The 12,422-nt window shown below is 37.2% G+C and overlaps 1 protein-coding gene across 6 annotated transcripts in view; it reads left to right on the plus strand.

Annotated features, from left to right (window-relative positions):
• FIGN (fidgetin, microtubule severing factor) overlaps window positions 1-12,422 on the plus strand; it is a 106,354-nt gene that overhangs the window by 57,064 nt on the left and 36,868 nt on the right. Inside the window, exon 1 of one of the 6 annotated variants that reach the window (XM_085066617.1) lies at window positions 982-1,000. The exons of the other annotated variants lie outside the window; for them this stretch is intronic. The gene's annotated coding sequence lies outside the window, so the exon portion shown is untranslated. Of the gene's footprint in view, window positions 1-981; window positions 1,001-12,422 lie in introns of those variants that run through there. 6 annotated transcript variants of the gene reach the window in all.

Below are 12,422 nucleotides of genomic sequence, written 5' to 3' on the forward strand. Positions count from 1 at the left end.
TTCCCCGTTCTACATGAACTTGCATAGGGGCATTTAAACTGGATCCCTGATGAAACTGACTTACTGGCTGCAGTGGCTGGAATCCCTTTGTGCTGTTCTGCTCTCCTGCTGACCTGAGGTCCCTCTCCAGGCTCTGAGCATCTCTTGCTGCCATTGGCATCAAAATGGTAGGAGTGGGATGGAATTCAGTCTTTCCCTTCTACCTGTATTTCTCTTTGTCACTGTTTTTCTTTTTCGTAAGTTCATGCCTCTGGTGATTTCCTTATCTCTGTCACTTGGCCTGAATGAGATTTCTGATATGTCATGTAATAAGATTTTAGTGATATCTAGCCATCCACCTAAGTAGTTACTTCACATCAAAGATAATATTCTTACTTTGAGTAGCACTGAGAACAGTCTGGTGTACTTATACATAATACATATTATGTATATGTATGCATACTACAGTGCCCAAGTCTCAAACCTTTCCTTTATAAGCTTGAGTTCCTCACACTCATTTCAAATAACTTCTTTGTAGATACTGGCTAAATACTTTCATTCTGGACTTTGATCCAACCCTAAGGATCCCAAAGAACTTGTTATTTAAATGGGCTATCCCATTTAAAAGTGGAATATGACCACTTTACAGCTTCTTAGGCAAAGCATGAGTTGCTACAAAAGTTTTACTCTGCTGCCCCTCAGTTAGATAAGAGGCATTGTTTAGACATATCAAGGGTTCAAAATTCCTGTTTAAGTTTGTATTCTACAACATTTATCAGATTATGTTTTGATAAAAGCAAGAGAGAAGAGGTTGTTTAGATCTGAGTTCTTGACTGCTATAAAACTTACTTTCACCTCAATGTCAAACTGTTTTTACTTTTTTCATAAATTCTCTTGCTGAAAGATACATTATAATGGATGGAAATAATTTGTTGTATCCATCTAATTATGGATTCTTCTTCCAAGCTTCATCTTAAGAAGGATGGAATTGAGGAAGAGAGACTAAAGGATTCATCTTGGGGTAAGGGAACTTATTTTTTAACTCCTTCAGAGTTATTTTTCTCAACTTAGAAGATATTGTTCCCATTGTAATATGTCTGAGATTCTTATGATTTGAATTTGATGTTTTTAATAGAATTCCTCTGTAGGGAGGAAGGAGAACATATCCTAGATCTTCCTCACTTGAAGTTAACAATAGTCAGAAACCATTTTATGTGAAATACCTGGTTTGCATTTCAAGACATAACTTTGTAATATTATTTTTGCTTATTATGCCAAAGAAAAAAATCTTCTTTTCATGGTTCTTTCCAGTCAGGATGATAACTGTTTCAGGCAGTAATTGCTAGCCTGTTCATTGTCCTGAGCTTAGCCTCCACAAGAAGGCAAGTGTTTTGAACTTGTTGGTTCATTTGGTAGAATGATTCCTAATTCAGGTCTACAGATTGTCCAGTAAGACTCTTGGAGCTGGGACTTAGTCCATCAGGCACATGCTTTCATCACACAAACATAGAATGATTGAACTGTACAATGCAAAGTAATTCTCATTGCCTTCTCTCATGATGCTCTGCAAGAAAAAAGCTTTGAGATCCATCAACATACTATTTGGATTGATTCTTTTACCGTCTTTATTGGTCTTTTGTAACTAATTTCTGTTTAAAGTATTTTATGAAATGTTCTCTCTCTGATGATGATTCCTTTCCCTCTCCTCTTTGTTGAAAATACTGGTTTTACTTCTTGCTGTCTGTATTGAGTTGACAAGACATGGGATTAGCAGTGCAAGAGAAGATAGAACTGATTGCCTATATTTCTGTCATTTCCAATCTTAAGGATTGGCTCCATCAGATTTCACCTTTTGTTTATCTACAAAATTCTTTATGCCTTGTAAACTTGTAAAGTTAAGAAAATATTAATTTTATTACTAATGCAGGGATAAATAAATGGAAAAACACTTCAGGTTTTGGAATAATTCCTGATGAGGGTAGGGGGTGGGGAGCAGAATGGAGAGAGTAGACTTGTGCATTCTTCCCAGACTTTTTTTCAGAAATAATTTTTCTAAAGTAACTTCTAGTCATTTCAGTCTCCTCAGCTATCGCAGAATGCCTGAGCTTTAAATTGCCTGTGGTAATGAAAGGTGACATCAGGTGAAACTGGAATTTAGCACTGGGTCTAATGGGATCTTTCATGGGAGTCTAGTGTCTGTGTACAGCCACCAGAAAGAGTAGGAGTCTGTTGTGAAAGGTTAAGAGAAAGGCATGTGTACCCATTTGAAAATTAGAAGTAAAGACACTAAATTTGTCTTTCAAAGAAAGATATTAAAGGGGTACCTATAATTATTTTACAGAGGGGAATATGTTGTAAAGCATGATCTTATCACGCTCCAGAAGGCCTGTTTGGACTTTTATTGTTTGTGTTTTTCTTTACTTTTTCTTGCTGGCGTGATGTGGTTACTGTGTAGAGAGTTGATGAAAGAAGTTTAAGGTTGTTTAGTGATATTACTGGGATGAATGAATGAGTGTGAGTAACAATATAGTTTTAGGGCTTGGTTACTGATTATAACTGAATGGCTTCTGTCAGAACATTGAATTGATATTCTGGGTAAGAGACTGCAAAATGATTGACTCCCAGTGTGATTCCAGAGCCAAGGTGGCCAACAGAGCAGGGGAAAATTGTGTAATGCACAGAGAAAAACTAAGAAGTGATGTGTAAAAGGAAAAATGCTCAGAAGATGCTTCCTTTGGTGGCCTGGTTTCTTTTTAGAAATATTCTACATATATACAGCTGCCAAGTGGAGACCAACTGATTAAGAAAGGATAGATTTCTGTTAAGCTCAGTAGGAAATACTCTTTTTAAAAGACAGAAATTGTGCAAGCATTTCCTTCATCAGGAGTCTGGGCAGATGAAATTATACTTCCTGATGATTCAACATCAGCAGCTTTATTGAACTCTTAAGTCACTGGGATCATTTTGTCTTTGCTTGGAATATGGTATTTTAAATTTAACATATTTTGATATGCTAATTTTTTGTTCCAGTTTATTTCATTTGATAATCATTTACTGTCTATTCCCTTTGTCTTGTATTTTGTCTGTAAAATTCTTAATAACAGATTATCCTTGACATTAACTGGCATTTGTCATAGTTTTTGCCCATAGGTGTTAGTCCAAATGCTTGTAGGAGTTTACTGATACCATAAACATCTTTGTTCAGTCATCAAAATCCTTATTGGAGGTTGACAGATAATGCTGTCTCTGCCATCATGCTTTCTCCAGCATCTCAGGTTTAGATAGCTTTAATAAGTTTTCTCTTAGGGACCAGAAGCAAGAGATAAATGTGTTTATCCTCTTTGAAAGAGTGGTCAGGGAATTTTCTTTGAAATACAGTGAAATCTCATTTCCTTCCCAGACTTAGTGGTTCACAGCATTCAGATATCCAGCAGAAGGCAAAAATGTTAAGGTGTACTAATGTAGTATACCTGCTTTAATGTGGCTGATAGTAGCTGTATGATCTGTTGTGATCATATTTATTCTAAAGATTTTCTCCTCTGATTGTCAAAATCCTATGCTGCTTCCCTGGCAGAGACACTTCTTCTGACAGGCTTTATTACCAGAATATATTTTATTCTTACATTAGCATTAGCTTCCAGTATAGCTTTAGTATTGTATCATTGCAAACTGTTCCTCTCTAGTGCTTCAGTCCCTTCTTAAAGTGACCAGCAGGCTGAGGGAGGTGATTCTGCCCCTCTGCTCTGGGTCTCATGATACCCCACCTAGAGGAGAGTTTCCAGGTCTGGGGCTCCCTCATAAGGTTGGAGCAAGTCCGAAAGAGGGCTGTGAAGATTATCAGCAGGCTGGAGCACCTGAGTTGGAGTTGTTCATCATGAGGAAAGAGGGTTCCAGGGAGACCTTAGAGGACCTTTCAGTACCTAAAGGGGCCTACAAGAAAGCTGTAGAGGATTTTTTACAATGGCATGTAGTGGTAGGACAAGGGGAAATGGCTTTAAAGAGAGCGGGTTTAGCTTAGATGTTAGAAAAAAAATCTTTACTGTGAAGGTGGTAAGACCTGGAGCAGGTTGCCCAGAGAAGTTGTGGATGCCCTATCCCTGGAAATGTTCAAGTCCAGGTTGGATGGGGCTATGAGCAACCTGATCTAGTGGAAGTGGCATGCCCATGCCAGGGGGGTTGGAACTAGATGATCTTCAAGGTCCACTCCAACCCAAGCCTTTCTATGATTCTGTGTTGCCAAATGCACTATGGATCTGGTGAAAGCATTACAAAATTTTCAGAGATATACCCAGCTGCTTTGTCCAGTCCAGGATAAACAGGAGCACTGCTTGTTGCTGGCAAGCTTTCTTGTGCAGACCTCTATCCTTCTGGAGCAGGGGCCAGAAGAATGACACCAGGTTCATTCACCAACTCATCACACTGCCCTTGAGGAACTATTACAGCTCAACAGATTAATCAGATAGATTAATACTCCTACTCTCTGGTGATTACTAGAGGTCTGTTTTGATGGTTCTTATTCTGGCACTTTTCCCACTGAAACCCTTTTCCATGTTAAAGTGGAACTAATTAATTCTAGAGCAATACTGAATGGTTACTTTCAGGTTAACAGTTCAGCCAGTTTATGTCTGGATGCCCTAAGTCTCACTGACATAAACCAATTCCCCAGACAGTGTAGTAGTTACCTTGCAACTGGATATATAACCTTTTAAATAAGTGAGATCATAAGTAGTTATAGTATTAAACATTTATGGTTCTGAGTTGCATGGTTTGGTTTTTCTGTCATGAAGATGGCACGTTTGTCTTTTACTGAAGCTCACCTGTATTTCTTCAGCAGTGCTTCTAGATGGACAACATTCTTCTGCACAGGGATCATAATCTGCCATGTGTTAATAGCACGTGTCACTCTACTCCAGAAGTGGCATCGTTGTGGTGACCACCTTTTAGACAGAGTATCTATCGTATGATAGCAGCTGAGAGGCATGAGGGTGACATACAACACTGTACAACTGTGAAGATGATACCGTGGGAATTATGTACAATCTTTAGTCAGGTTGTCCAAGCCTTTGTAGCAGAGACAGTAGTATAGATATCACATTTGTAGCAAAATAAAAAAAATAAACCTGCCTACTTCTGCAATTATCAAATAATCAAAACCTGTGATTGTCAGGTAATCAAAATAATCACTGCATCCTTAACAATAAAGCTTTAGATTAAGTTGTTGTTTTTTTGGTTTATTTTACCCAAGTCCATAAGATTCAATCCTGTGTTGAAAATATTTTCCAGAGTGGTTTATTCTGACAGCCTGGCCTAAAGTTCTAAAAATTAATTGTCTCGCTCTAATTTTTGAAAATCAGCTTTTAAAAGTATAATTATTAAAAATATTTTCCTTTAATTAGTTCCAGGGAAAATGCAATTGTGGAAGACTTTACCAATATGAATCTTCTCTAAGGAAAAGTGTTTTAAAAGAACCAGGTTGGCAAGCTGCTGTCTTCATTGCCAAAACCAAATTCAAGAAATTCCAATTTGGCTTTAGGGGTAGGCATGTTCCTATAGAAAATACACAAGGTTTTGCAGTGATTTATATACTTATTTTGCCAACTCAGTGCTGCGATGTTCGATATCTTGAGGATTGAACTCTCTAGGATTAGGCACTTGGTAGCCTTGAGCACCTCTTTGTTCTCTCAGATTTTGTGCTTAATTGATTTGCTACTTATTTTTGAGTGTTTTTTTAAAATTTTCATTGTGCTGCCATTAGTAGATTTATTTCTTATTCTTTTCTTCTTTATTCGAGCATACTATACTTGGAACTCTTAGCATATTTATTCTGTATTAGATACTAGGCTGACAAAAGCCAGCCCCAAAGGAACTCTGCCATTTCCAGTTTTGTCTAAAATAATTTCTATGCAGTTGTGAGAAGGAACTGTCCCCAAAAGCGCTGAGTTGATCCTTGTGACTGGGAAACTGTGTTACAGTGGTTTGATGGTTTGTCATAACTGAGTAGCAAAAGGACAGGAAGGTCTTGAAGAAGATGAAGTACATGATCTTACAATTCAGTCAGCAGAAATAAGGGTATTCTAGGGAAAATTCAGATAAAGTGGGGAAGATTCGGTCATTTCTCATCTCCACTATTGATTGCAGATTGACAGCAGTATTTCTAGGTTATATATCGATTGAGGCAAGGCAGGGTTCATTTTTGCCCTCAGTGGTGTGAGGGAGCAATATACCCTAAGGTATCTAATGCCTTCTCTAAAACAATAAAAACCTGTGTTCCAGATAGAGCTTGGATCATTTGGCAAAGGTGATAACATTATGTGGCTTTGTTGACCGTTATCCTTCTGGAATTATCCAAAACAATGAGTATTTCCATGCTTTATCTCATTTCTCAGATGATAGCCACTGGACTGTCTTATATATTGCCTTGAGGTTGTTTCCTCGTTTCAGTGTGATCCAGCCTACTTTCCTGTTCTCACAACTTGAGAATGTGGCTACAGTCCCACAGAAGATGAATAGTCTCCTAAATCTCCTGCCAACACTGCTGGGAGAAGAGATCCAGTCTTCTTAATTCTTGCATCTGGTATCAGACTGCAAGGAAAATAATAGCAAAGCATAAGATCCAATGGGGAATTCAGCACACAGCTAATCTGAGGCACTATGCGGTATTTCCAGAATGATCAAATATCCTTGAGGGATTCACAGAAAACAAGCTGGGATGGAAGGGACCCCAAACTTTTGCTCAGAACATGGCTGTTTCTAAATTAGATCAGATTGGTCAGAGTCTTGTCCTGTTGAGGTTTGACAGTCTCCTGGCATGGAGGTTCCCAGCCTCCCTGGGCAGCCTGTCCCAGGCACCAGCAGTTTTGAGAGTGGTATCTGTACTATGTCCTTTCCTTCAACGTGGCCACCAAAACACACATTGGTTTTTCAGTCTGTAGACTCAGAACATGGTGCATTTCACCTTTTAGTGTCATAGAGAGACAACAGGCAGCAGGTAATATGTGATTTGCAAGGTACAATTTTCAAAAGTACTCTTTTGCCCTGGGGTGAGGAAGTGTCTGTGTAACTATCATAGCACACAGTAGTGAAAATCAGGCACCTCTGCCTCTGAGAAGATCACTTTGTTCCTTCTGGAATTGACACTAGCAGAAAGGTGGAGAAAAACTGATGCATAAGCAGTAGTTATTTTCTGAAGGGAAATGGCAGTAGTGAAACATATTTAGTATAGCAAAGAGATTGCCAAGGGAGGACATTGTTTATTTGAGGTTCTTGAAAGCTAGAGACATCAAGGAAACAGAGAAATTCTTCAGAGGGGGACATGGGAATGTTACTAATGGATTCAGAGAATTAATGGGATAATAAAATAATTAAGAAAGGAGAAATTTCACCTGAGGCTGTCAAATTTGACATAACTGATAGGAGATGGAATTTCCTAGGTTATACTTGAAGAAGAATTAATTCAAGAAGTGTCAATTGGCCAATAAATCATTTCAGTTGGAAATGCAGAAGAGGTCTGTAGCTTGCACAAGAAAAATCTGTTTGTTTTTGTATGTGAAAAGATCACTGCATAGTATGCCAAACTCTGTTTAAATGTTGGCAGACAGGACTCACTGAACAAAGACTGTTTCATCACTTTAGGCACAGGCATCTTGTGGATTACTGTGCTGTGAGAGTTTTATTTGTTTGTAGTTCTGTTGTTTTCTCTCTAATTTCAAAATGAGTTTTCCAAATGTTCTTTTTTTTACTTCTTTAATTTGAATCTTATTTTCTCAACTTCATGTTTTTCACAGGCTAAAATCAGCAATGAGGCAAATACTTGCTAAGAGCTTTGAGTGAGTCTCTCTTATTTCTGGACATCTTTATTGTTACCCTCTGTTGCTACCCTCTGTATTTAATCCTTCTTTTCTTCCACTTCCCTGTTATATTTCTGTCATCCAAAAAGGGAGTTAAACTGGATGGCATATGGGGTGACTCTTGCCCTCTGATTTTTTAGATATTTTCTCTCTTCAGAAGGGTTGCAATTGTTTTCATTTTATTTCTGCTTTTTCAGATGAGAAGCTACCACACAATATATCTGCAAGAGCAATCACTGGTTTTCTGTGGTGTGTGTGATGTTCTGCAGCAGAGATAATACTATCAATACAATGCAACTTCTATCAGTGAACTAAGATTTTTGTTATTTCAGCTTCTTGTCTGTGTAGTTTTTCTGCAGTTTCTCTTGTGGTCCCAGACTTGTCACAAGGGCTGAGTTTGCCACTAAAGGGGATCAAATCGCTGGTTTGGTTAGGAGGAAAGGTAATTTCCAGGCTGTTTTTACTTGATATTTTTACTGATGTCAATTTGTAGTAACTCAAGGAGCCTACCGGATTTTGCGGACTCTGCTGTATTTACAGTTGGTGTCAGTGTTACCAGTAAGTAGCCAACAAGGCCACTGTGGAATGGGAGTGACATTATCAGTCATCTTTTCTCGTGTCTAGACTTGCAGGCAAGGGAAGTACACTCACTTGTCTTAGCTAGTGTAGCAGGTTGTATGTGTACATAGATAAGAAGAAATTACCTTTATTTACGGGAAGAAACCCTTCTTCCATTTTGAACTGGCAGGCTGAGCAAAACAGCTGCAGTTCTCCTTCAGTCAATGTGAGATTGATGCCAGCCTTGCCTCACTCAAACTTTTAAACAGTTCTTGTTAGACAGGAGATTTCTGTTCTACTGGCTGGTTGGCCCTCTTGGACATAGCTTCAGCTGTTTCTTTGAAAGTCCCATTGAAAATTTTTGAATTTAAAATGAGGCATCATTTTAAGAATACTCATTTTTGCAATTTCCCATTGTATTGGTAAGGTAGAACAAGTATTGGTAGTAATTTTGTAGTAATAGTTTACTTTCCATTTTCTTGCTGTGCAGTATGATTCGTGCTTTTCTGTGGCATTCTCTTCTACTTGAAAAGCTTGACACTAAGTGGATATATATTTTTAAATATAGACAGGAAAGCTATTATTTTTTATTTAGCTTTTACTGTGTAATGGAATTTGTGACAAGGTTATTTGCTTCAATATAATTTTGTGTACTGATTAGTGTTCTTTGGAAAGGGCCTTGAGGCGTGTTGCACGAAAGATGCTATATAAGTAGGGAATGGAAGGGTAAACGACCTTCATTTAAATGCAGTCAAGTAATCATTATCAAAGTTTTAAGCAATTTGAACTGCCTAACAGGAGGTATGATGACAATAATTGCCAATGTCCTTAAAGGACAGCTGTACCCATTTGATCACTGCCACATGCTTGAAGTTCATAAAAGGAAAACCACTTTGCACAATCTCTATGTTGTATTTGAAGATAACAATTTTAAAAGCAAACAAGCAAACCAACCAGCCAATCAACAAAAAAATCCAACCAAACAAAACAAACAAACAAACAAAAAATCAAACCAGCCAACAGAAAACCACATACTACAAAAATAATATTTTGGAGGTTTCTGCATGTAGCCCTACAAAGTTTAAACATTCAGCAGTGTAGGTGCCAACACCAGAAGGCATGAGTGAAATATTATAAAGTTAAAATAAAGAAAGAGAAGAAAAAAAAAAGTGCATTAGTATTTAAATAGGAGTGAAGCAGGCAGTGTATATCTACGGAATGGTTTTACCATGCAAGTGAAAGTAATGCTGGGCTCTGCAGTATTATTCTGAGCTTAGCCTTTAGGTAACTTGGGTCAAGGAAGTGAGTTATGCTGAAAGACTGAGAAATGTATTCATATTTCTGTTTACTCTTTCCCCTACCCAGAATCATATTGAAATATACCCCATATGGACATGGACACAATCAGAAAGGGATTTTGTGCATTTTCTGAGGTGCATATAGAGAAGCTAGGCCTAGCTTGGAAGCAATAGTTCATTCCTTAGCATGGCTCTGTGCCAACTTAATATTTCCTGTCTTTATCTTAATGTTCTTATCACTGGCCTAGACCCACCAGTTTTCCACAGGCTAAGAAGAGCTCTGTAACCCTTCTGAGATGGGTATATAAAACACATAAGGGCCTAGGGAATCTCAGAGTCCGGTCTGCCACTGTCACTATATATTATAATATAAAATGATAAAGCTGTGTCTTAACATGAGCTAATTATTTTTGTCCTTCAGGACTCCAGTTGGCTGTTCAATAATGTTATTGCCCTGGGAGTTACAAATCTTCTAATTTGCAGCATAAAAATATTTATGGCTGTTTTATACTTATTTGTTCTTGTGCCAATGTTGTCTTTTTGACTTCAATAGTTCATCTCCAGTGTATATGCTTTGCTGATTATATTTTTACAGAAGAGTCATATTCCTATTCAGTCTTGGCAGGATAGACCAAGCCAATATCTTTTATTCTATGTGAATGTATGATCTTCATTCCCAGCGTCATCCCTATAGCCCTTTCTTGTTCTTTTTCCTGTTTAAATTAATCTTCCCTGAAGAAAATCAGAATTACTGTTCTGGTGAGGTTTTGCTGTGAAATGACATTAATACTATCTGGAAAAAAATTTCCTGTTTATATTCTTCAACTGCATAGCTTGTTTCCATATTTACATCAGATTAGTTGGTGAAAGTACATCTTCCAATCAGTTTAAACATTTCAGGGTTTTTTACTTTCCCTCTTCTTTGTGCTTAAGTTTCAACTTGTAGACTTTTTTTTTTTTTTCACTGTTGCCTCACAGTTGATAATACTGCTTTTTTTTCATTACCTTTGTTTATGTGGAACATGATGTTTTACTAGTATAATAATTTGATTTTTCTTTCTACTGATGGTGTTTCCTAATTTGTGTCATCTGCAAGCTTCCACTGCCTGTTTCTACTTCTTATGTCATATATATACCAAGTAATGGATTTCGGGGAGTTTTGCAAACTGATCTCTAAGTAGCCTCATAACCAAACTTCCTTCAATTCAGTTGATGTCCTTTCAATACTATCATTATATCCCTTTGAATATTTTTGTAACTAATTTACAATCCTTTTACTACTTCTTATTTTTCCATCTGTTAATGCACAAGGTAACATATATACATATAATATATATATATGCTGATATCTAGATCTTCATCTATATCTATATATATGCTGATGTGCAGTTAGATGATTCAGTAATTTCCTTTGGTTAAAATCAGCCATATTATCAATGAAATTAGCTTGGCATAAATTACCTTACATCAGCCATTGTGAGCTGCATCCCATTTTTCTGTTATATCTATGTATTTATTTAAATGTTGAACTAATAGAAGAATAATTGTCTGGATCAATTTACCTCTTCTGCTTCCTTAAATAGTGGTGACTTCCCCTCAATTCCCGCCAAGTCCTCATAAAATTGTGGAGATTTAATGAATAATTTCTACAACTGCTCCAGCACACTTCATTTTTTTTTTTAAGCCTGTTATTTTGACATGATCTGAGCGTTTTAGCCAACCTATCCCTTTTTATATTTTCACAGTCTATAACGTCATCAGACACCCCTTTCGTATTTTTGTCTATTTTTGTTTTTCCTAAAGAACACATGCATTTTGGTATCTGTGTTCCAGCCCTGCCTGCTGGTTCAATGTATTGTGCTTTCCTGCAATAGCTTTTTTCATCATACAGCACTTCAAACTTTCCCATTTTGTTTAAGAACACAAGTAGCAGAGCAACAAACCTTAAAAGTATTTCTTACTGATTGGATCCAGTTCCATAATGAGTCTATATATGAACCATGCCATCTAACTGATGATTATTTGTATCAAAATTAGTGTTTTCTTCTAGATGTCCATTGTATTCCCCCCTCTGATCTTTAAGCCATTATTGTGTCCCTGTTTTCTTCATTTTCCGCTTCCTTTGAATCAAATCCAGATGGTGAAAATATGTGCCTCTCCCAACAGTCTTCCTTTCTTTTCTAGTTTAATATATGCATAGATGTGTGCTCATTAATGAAGGGGGAGATCTCAATAGAAATTTAGGGAAACAGTGTGTAGATGCAAATTGTATTGCAAAAGGTAAAATTAAAAATTTGCCTTTCTGACATTTTTTCTCAGTTTTTTTGATAGCTCTTTCTCTGTTTTGGACTTAGTTTTTTAAAAACTAGAAAAGTTTTTTAAAAACTAAAAAAGTTCCAGTGGAGACTTCTGGAAAACTTGGAATACGTCTCACTGTGTTTTAAGTTGACCTACCATGTGTCTTACACATGAAAAAATAACTGTCTAATACATAGGAAATTGACACAGTTATTTCAGTGGTATTACTAAGTAACTTAATGTCAGTGAAATTCTTGAAAGTTTTGCTGTTCCTCTGGAGTCTTCTAGGCTACATCCTGAATTCAGCCAGGACATACTCGACTCGAGTATGTGGACTCGAGACCACTAACTGCCATACTGTGCCATTTTTCCTCAAGGCTGGAGACTGGGACCTGGCCCACTGTATTTGTTAGCAACTAAGAAGTTATTTCTGGAGATAAAT

The sequence above is a fragment of the Lichenostomus cassidix genome, chromosome 7 (genome assembly GCF_008360975.1).
Source record: "Lichenostomus cassidix isolate B80296 chromosome 7, HeHo_3.0, whole genome shotgun sequence".
Taxonomy (NCBI): domain Eukaryota; kingdom Metazoa; phylum Chordata; class Aves; order Passeriformes; family Meliphagidae; genus Lichenostomus; species Lichenostomus cassidix.